General features: G+C 41.7%; 1 non-coding gene across 1 annotated transcript; it reads right to left on the minus strand.

Annotated features, from left to right (window-relative positions):
* Positions 1-708: 708 nt before the first annotated feature.
* Positions 709-816, minus strand: LOC112731401 (small nucleolar RNA R71). The gene has a single exon (XR_003167180.1). It is a non-coding gene; the product is annotated as a small nucleolar RNA R71 (small nucleolar RNA).
* Positions 817-9277: the final 8461 nt, after the last annotated feature.

Consider the following 9277-nt stretch of genomic DNA (forward strand, 5'->3'; position numbering starts at 1 on the left):
CATTTTAATAAATTTTTAATTCACCAGCTTCTGCTTCCCATCAATTTTTGGCGCCGTTGCCGGGGAGTTGCAATAGAGTGCTAATTTTATTAATTAGAATTTATTTATTTGCATTTTTTTTTAAATTTTGCTACTATGAGCTGCATGTTTCTTCCGTCAAATGACACGTTCACTTCCTGATCTGCGCTTGCTAATATTCGATCCTGAAATTGAAAGAACAATTTCACGAATAAGGCGAGAACAGCGTAGGTTAGCCCGCTCTGAGGGCGGATCTGAAAGTGAATCTGAGGAAGAAACTAGCCCCCGTTCTACTGATTCTATTGTTTTACATGCAAAAAACATGGCAGCTAGAAGAGTTACCATTCAGGAGGAAGCAGCTCCTGATTTTACAATGCAACCGTTTCAAGCGCATCATCCAGCGGTAGCTACAGATTTTGAAATAAAGACCGCACTGTTAAATTTGATGCCCAAGTTTCATGGCCTACCTGCTCAAGAGCCTATCAAGCACTTGAGAGATTTCCAGGCAGCCTGTTTACTGTCAGGCGTGATGGCACTGATGAAACTTCAATTTTGCTGAAAGCTTTTCCGTTCTCTCTGGAGGGAAAAGCAAGAGAGTGGTACTACACTCAACCTATAGCAAATGTATCCAACTGGGATACACTCAGAAAGGAGTTTCTGGAGAAATTCTTTTCATCTGAAGTTACTGATAAACTGAGGAAGGATATCTCTACAATTGTTTAGGATGACAATGAGACTTTCTTTGAATATTGGGAGCGCTTCAATAATCTTCTGGAAGCATGCCCCCACCACATGATTGACAAGATCGTCCTACTCAGCTATATCACACAAGGTATGAGTCCCCAAGATAATACCACATTGGAAAGTGCCAGCAATGGGTCTATAAAGAAGTACAAGACCACTGATGAAGCTTGGCAATTGATCAGTGATTTAGCTGAATCTACTCGGAACCACAGACAGAAGCAAGGCCGTTCAAAAGCCGTTGCAGAAGTATCTTCTGGCAGAGAGACTGCTGCTCTAACTCAAAGCATCTGTGAGATGACCAACCTGCTAAAGCAAATGCAGTTGAATCAACAAGCTTAGCAAACTCAACCGCAGCAAAACCAACAACTAATCCCACAAAGAATTTGTGGAATTTGTGCTGATTACAGCCATTACACTGATGAATGCCCGCAGCTCCAACAAGAAGACAACATGGTGGCATCCACTCACAACTTCTATGACCGCCCCAACCAAGGGTACAATCAAAGTGGAAATAATAACCATGGATGGCAGGACAATTCAAACCAGAATTGGAGGGACAACAATAATAGGGGAGGCAAAGATAATCAGGGAAATCAGAGGTGGAATAATAACAACAACAGGCAGCAAAATCAACCTTACCGAGCACCTCACCTGAGGCAAAACCAAGGACCACCGAACAATCAGCAACAAACCTCTCAATTTACTCATTCTTCTGTATCTTCTAATGAAGATTTATTACAAGCTTTTGAGAAAAGACAACAGGCCATGGAAAGTACCATCGTGAACAGTATTAATGCCAGTCTGAATGGTCTCACCTCTACTCTGCAAGCTTTTATGACACAGCTTGGTTCAACACAAAATTCCAGTAACCAACCTTCAAGCACCATTGGAATCCCCTCTCAACCATTACCCAATCCAAACGGAGGCATTAATGCCATTACCCTGAGGTCTGGAACTACACTGCAGGAGAGGAATCAGGAGGAACCAAGCTCACCAGAATACGCCTCAGCTGAAGAGGTGGTGGAAATCGAAGATGTTGAAGAGGAAGAGGATATACAGGACATAGCTGAAGAAGAGATAGCTCAACCACAAGAAGAAGCACCAAAAGGCGCAGGCACCACGGAACACACTGTTCCCATTCCATTTCCACAGCTTGCAAGGAATCCCAGGAAGCAGCTAGAACCTGATCCTAAAATGGTAGAGATATTCAAAAAGGTCGAGGTAACTGTCCCCCTTTTGATGTTATTCAGCAGGTACCTAAATATGTAAAGTTTCTAAAAGACTTATGTATCCATAAAGACAAAATTAATGAATTAGAAACTATTCCTTTAGGTAGTTCCATATCTGCTTTAATGGGAGGATTACCTGAAAAATGTAGTGATCCAGGTCCTTGCATAGTTAGTTGTACTATTGGTGGTGTAGTAATTTATGATTGCATGTGTGTTTTAGGAGCATGTCTCAGTATAATGCCTTTGTCTATATATGATGTTTTAAGGCTCCTTCCCTTAAAAAGGTCGGCAGCTCATTTTGTGTTAGCAGATAAAAGCATTATTACAGTGGCTGGAGTTGCTGAAGATGTTTTGGTGAACATTAAAGGGCTCACATTTCCCACTGATTTTTATATCTTGGAGATGCCCCATAATGATTCAGATAAGCCATCATCAATCCTACTTGGAAGACCATTCCTGAAGACATCAAAATTCAAATTGGATGCTTTTTCAGGAACATATTCCTTTGAAATAGATGGCCGCATAGTGATCTTCAATCTGAATGGAGTCATTGACAACCCCCAGAAGATCGTTCTATCTTCCAGTGTGATGTCATAGACGAAAGTGTGGCTGAAGTTCAAAAAGAAGAGTTTGAAGAGAGGCACACTGGACAAGGTCCAAGTGTGGGGACCCTCTTAACTGACAATGAGGACACTTCGCCACTTTCACAAGCCCCAGATAATCCAGAGCCTGCCCATGACCAAAAGTTAGAATTGAAACCTCTCCCTCCACATCTCAAATATGCTTATCTCGAGGATGAGCAGAAGCTTCCGGTTATTATTGCAAGAGAACTGACTTCTCAACAAGAAGAGCAGCTACTTGATGTGCTGAGGAAGCATAAGAAGGCAATTGGGTGGAGCTTGGCAGACATAGTGGGAATCAGCCCTCAAGTATGTGAGCACAGAATATTTTTAGAAGAGGGAGCAAGACCTGTCCGTCAATCCCAGAGAAGATTGAATCCCACCATCTTGGAAGTTGTCAAAAAGGAGGTGACCAGACTATTGGAGGCCAGTATCATATATCCCATTTCAGACAGTGAATGGGTAAGCCCAGTACAAGTGGTGCCCAAGAAGTCCGGAGTCACTACAGTGAAGAATGAGCATGGAGAGCTCATAGCAACTAGAGTTCAGAATGCTTGGAGAGTCTGCATTGATTACAGGCGTCTCAACCAAGCTACCCGTAAGGATCACTACCCACTTCCATTCATTGATCAAATGCTGGATCGCCTGTCAGGTAAGTCACATTATTGCTTTTTAGATGGTTACACAGGTTATTTCTAGATTCATATAGCTCCTGAGGATCAGGAAAAGACTACTTTTACATGTCCTTTTGGGACTTATGCTTATAAGAGAATGCCCTTTGGCTTGTGCAATGCACCAGCCACCTTCCAAAGGTGCATGATGAGTCTTTTCTCTGATCTTATTGAGGACTGTATGGATGTTTTTATGGACAATTTTAGCGTTTATGGTGATTCTTTTAACCTTTGCTTAGATGGATTATCTAGAGTATTAGATAGATGTGTTAATACAAACCTTGTATTGAATTTCGAAAATGCCACTTTATGGTAAAGCAAGGGATTGTATTAGGACATGTGGTATCTAATAATGGCATTTCTGTAGACCCAGCAAAGGTGAATGTTATTTCTAGTTTACCTTACCCCTCTTCTGTGAGGGAAGTCCGTTCGTTCCTTGGTCATGCAGGTTTCTACAGGAGATTTATTAAGGACTTTAGTAAGGTAGCACTTCCCTTATCCAGATTACTGCAAAAGGATATTGAGTTCGAGTTCAGTGAGGATTGCAAACAAGCGTTTGATAAGCTGAAGACCGCTCTAACTCAGGCTCCAATTGTGAGAGGACCAGACTGGAGCCAGCCATTTGAAATCATGTGCGATGCTTCCAACCATGCAGTAGGAGCAGCGCTGGCTCAGCGTGAAGGTAAGGATCCTTTTGTTATTGCCTATGCGTCTAAGACTTTAGACACTGCCCAGTCCAATTATACTACTACTGAGAAAGAGCTACTTACTATTGTTTTTGCTCTGGATAAATTCTGGGCTTATTTACTTGGTACTAGAGTAGTAGTGTATTCGGACCATGCAGCTCTAAAGTATCTATTAGCTAAAAAGGAATCCAAACCAAGACTTATACGTTGGATACTGCTGTTACAAGAATTTGATTTAGAAATAAAGGATAGGAGTGGTAATCAAAATTTAGTAGCAGACCACTTGAGTCGCCTTGAACATATTAAGGATGATTCTACTCCTATAGATGATAATTTTCCTTTTGACACCTGCAAGCAGTATCTGAGGTAGTCCCTTGGTATGCACCTATTGCTAATTATTTAGTTAGCCGCACATTTCCTCCACATTTTTCTAAACATCAAAGAGACAAGCTGAAAAGCGAGTCTAAATATTTATGGAGATGTGGCGCTGACCAGATAATTAGACGTTGTGTACCTCAATCAGCATTCCAATCCATTTTAAAGGCCTGTCACTCATCTGAGAGTGGAGGACACTTTGGCCCTCAAAGAACAGCTAGAAAGATCTTAGACTGCGGATTCTGGTGGCCTATTCTTTTTAGAGATGCTGCTGAGTTTTGTAAATCTTGTCACCCGTGCCAGAAATTTGGTAACATATCCAAGAGGGATGAGATGCCTCAACAATATATGCTTTTCTGTGAAATTTTTTATGTTTGGGGAATTGACTTCATGGGTCCATTTCCAAATTCTAGTGGATATTTTATATATTGTTAGCTGTGGATTATGTTTCCAAATGGGTGGAAGCAATTCCTACTCGTACTGATGATGCTAACACTGTTGTTTCCTTTGTGAGAAACCATATTATATGTCGCTTTGGATCACCACGAGCGATCGTGAGCGATCAAGGCACCCATTTTTGTAACAGGAGACTAACAGGATTGATGAAGAAGCATGGGATAATCCATAAAGTTGCAACAGCTTACCATCCCCAAACTAATGGGCAAGCCGAGGTGTCAAACAGAGAAATTAAGCGTATCTTGCAAAAGATAGTAAAGCCTCATAGAAAAGACTGGAGCACCAGACTACAAGATGCACTGTGGGCATATAGAATAGCATACAAGACACCCATTGGAATGAGTCCCTTTCGCTTAGTTTATGGAAAAGCTTGTCATCTCCCAGTTAAAATAGAACACAGAGCCTTCTGGGCAGTTAAGGAGTGCAACATGGGAATTGAGAATGCTGGAGTTGAAAGAAAGTTGCAACTGCAGGAACTGGAGAACCTTCGCCTGGAAGCTTATGAGAACTCCAGAATATACAAGGAAAAGATGAAAGCTGTGCATGATCAAAACATCAAGAAGAGAGAGTTCCAACCTGGAGATTTTGTTCTCCTTTACAAATCTCGACTGAGGCTCATGCCCGGTAAGTTGAGATCAAAATGGGAAGGTCCATACAGAATAGAGAAGGCTGAACCGTATGGAGTTTATCACCTAAGCCATCCTTCAAGCTCTGAACTTATTAAGGTTAATGGACAACGCCTGAAGCTATACCATGGTGAGAAGGTGCAGAAAAATAAGGAGCTTGAGATCTTCCGCTTGGAAGACCCCCACATCGCAGCAGATTGAGCTATTGGAGCGTCCAACTTACGGACGTAAAAGCAAAGTGCTTGGTGGGAGACAACCCGCCGCGGTATGATCGTTCTTTTCTTCACTTTTAGTTTTTCTTCTTTAATAACTCTTCTCTTTATTAGTGCTTTCGTGCTCTTTCATTTACATGTCTTTATCTTTCCTTAAAAAAAAAAAAAAATTTCGCTGCGCGACGCGATCGCACCAGCGACGCGTCCGCGTGGCAGGGGGAGTAAAGAAAAATAAAAATGAAGAGAAAGTTATGCAGGAGCAGCGCTGGAGTCGTGCCAATGGCACAAATTACCCCACACGACCGCATCACTGACGCGACCGCGTCGCATGGAAATCATGGCCTCCTACGCAACCGCGTGCCGCACGCGGCCGCGTGCCCTGAGTTTTCGACGTAAAAGGGTGCACAGTCGCATTCTGTACGAGAGTGATGCTGGATTGGTGCTGGAAGCACAACCCTTGTCATGTGACCGCGTCGCTGACGCGGCCGCGTCACCCATTTTATCACGCACACTCATGCGATCGCATGACCCACGCGGTCGCGTCACCCAATTTTGGCAATTAAAATGAATTGAACAGAGAGTTGTGCTGGAGCGAGGCTGAATTCGCGCCAGCAGTGCAACATCGGTCACGCGACCGCGTGACTGACGCGATCGCGTCTTCTTACCTGACGCGCATCCATGCGAACGCGTGCCCCACGCGGCCGCGTCGCATGCGCCGCACAGCTCATCCTAAATTGCCAAATTATCTTATCTTTCTCTCCTCCAAATCCTACTTTTTCTTTTCCCTCCTTACCTCTTCCTTCTTCCTTCCCCTTTCTATCTCACCTTTCACTCTCTCTTTCTCACCCCTATTAACAAGGTTTTTCTTTTCTTCTTTCTCACTTTTCTACTATTCTTCTTATTTTCATATGTTATCTTCTTTTCTTTTCTTCATTGTTCTTATTCTCTTCTCTTTTCATTTCCTTTTTACTTGGTGTTATCTATTTATGTGAATCATTATTTATCTTTATATGCTTATGGTTTGTTATAAATTTGTTTGACAATCATATATATTACTTTTTAAGGGATTGCTTGCATGTTCAAATTCATACTTTCAAGAGCTTATTCTACATGCATGCTAGGTGTTTGTGAAAAAGCCCATATGGCATTATGCACTTCTTCACATTATTTTGCTCTAATATGCAATGCTTGCTTTTCACAAATTCCCTTTCATATTTTATTAATTAAATTTAATTGTCAATACAAACGTGATGGCTAGTTTGTTACAAATGGTAATCTAAATTGGACATTGAATGTTTGATATATGCTACTCATGCCTTTGCCTGCATGCCAATAAACCTCTTGCATTCCATTGTCCTACATGCACTTGCTATATTTCCATTGATGAGCCTTTCACATGTAATCCGGACCACGTGTTAATGCCATTTATCTTTATCGTGCATTGCCTATCACTTACAATACCCTCTTCCTTGCTCCATCTCTTTGCATTTAATTTCCTTTCTCTTCCTTTCTTTCAGGATGGACACCAAGAAAGGAAAAGAGAAAGCTACTTCCAAACCACCAGCAAGAAGAGGAACTAAAAGAGCATTAGTGGCAGAGCCTTCTTCAACCACAGTCAAGCCTTCAACAAAAAGAGTTAAGAGGATAATAAGGGTTGACGACAAGGAGAAAGCCTTTCCAGCAAAGGACACTGCGCGATTTCCCAATCTCTACTGTGAGCAGATGTTCCCTATCCTAGCAGAAAGGAACTATAACAATGAATACCTTCTTATCCTCCCATCCAATATTGCCTCCTTTGTTGAGCCGCAAATTGAACGAAGACAATGGGGTTTCTTACGTTGACAGCCGAGGCAGGTCAATCTCTCTTGGGTAGTTGAGTTCTACTCCAACTTCTACATACCGACCCTGCAGTCTGTTTATGTCCGGCAGAAGCAAGTGCCCATTACAGAAGAGGCCATCCAGCAAGCTCTGAGTCCTCCCCCTTTTCCAGCAGGAATGGACGCTTTTCAAGAAGCCACCCTTCAGCGCCAGAGATACCAATTTGACTGGGACTCCGTTCTCAGAGTCATTGCATTACCTGGCAGTCGTTGGATCTACGGATACCACCGTACCCGCCCTAAGGGAATCTTGGCTTCCGCACTTACCTTGGAGGCTCGCGTATGGGCACAGATCATGTCCCATTACGTCTTTTCGAGCACTCATGAGTCCTCCTTCACTGCAGACATGGCTGTTCTACTATGGTGCATCCTTACAGACCAACCTCTGAATCTCTCAAGACACATCCGGAATGCTATGGAGCATGTACAAATCGCAGACAACCTACCTTTTCCCGCCCTGGTCTCTGATCTTATCTCAGCACCCGAAGTCTCCTACAGAGCTGGGGACACCAAAGCCATGCTTCCACGGGATGATCAATATGTCCCTAACGGGAAATACCTCAGACTTTCAGCAGCCACTACAAGCCAGCCTACTGAGCCAGTTGAAGATATTCCTTCTTCAACACCACAAGCATCTACAACTGAGAAATTGCTCCAGCGGATACTTGAAAAATTGGATCAGCATGAACTGAAAGCTAAGATGAGAGAGCGCCGTAACAAGCGCCGATTCACATACCTCAAGGAGCTGATCATGGGCAAATTCAAGGACTCAGACACTCCGGACTCCACTTCTTTTACCAGCACCGGGAGCCATGATAGTCCCGACTGTGGAGATACTGCTACCAGCCCACCCCTGTTCCTGACAGATGGCACCGAGAACGGTGCAAAGCCTTAAGTGTGGGGAGGTCGGTCAGTACCTGACTTCCGGAGGTAATTTCTCTTCTCTGTACACCAATAATTAGGATATTTTAGTTAAATTTTCTTTCCTTTATAGAATAGAATAAATTGCATAGGTTAGAATAGTTGCATGCATGTTCTACTTGATCGAAAAGACAATAAGTTTCTTTTAAAAATCTATCTTTGGAATAAAATTTCACTAATTTTTCAAAATTTTTATGATAAATCTGCTTGAGTTGTATTTGGAACATGATGTTTGAGCTAAAGAACACACAACCTGTGAAAGATTTGAGCCTTTATGTATGGTTACATTATTTAACCATAATTATTTTATTCTTGTGTGTTTACTTCTCTATGATTGTAATCTATATTTTGTTTTATCTTATATGTCCAATATTTATTATATTTACATGCTTGCACATGATTGAGGCCATTATTTATTTAAACTCACTTATCCAAATCAAGCCTACCCTTTTCAATTACCTTTGTTAACCACTTTGATCCTTTAAAACCCCATTTGTTCTATATTTTACCACATTACTAACCTCAAGCTGAAAAACAATTACATATCCCAAATTGAATCTTTGGTTAGCTTAAGATAGAATTGTGTGTGCTAGTTAAGTATGGGGAATTGTGGGAACAAAAGTTGTTAAGGGATGTGTCATGAAAATTTAAAGGGAATTTGGATACCTATTCATGTGAAACTATAAGAATCAAAAATCTATGTGCGTTGATAAGCTTTATTTATTTCAATTCAAAAAAAAATGATAAACAAATAAATAAGGGGACAAAATTACCCCAATGTTAAATTCAGAATTCAAAGATCAATGCACATATGATAGAATTAAAATACAAAGTTGAAACAT

This window comes from Arachis hypogaea, chromosome 12 (genome assembly GCF_003086295.3).
Source record: "Arachis hypogaea cultivar Tifrunner chromosome 12, arahy.Tifrunner.gnm2.J5K5, whole genome shotgun sequence".
Classification (NCBI taxonomy): Eukaryota; Viridiplantae; Streptophyta; class Magnoliopsida; order Fabales; family Fabaceae; genus Arachis; species Arachis hypogaea.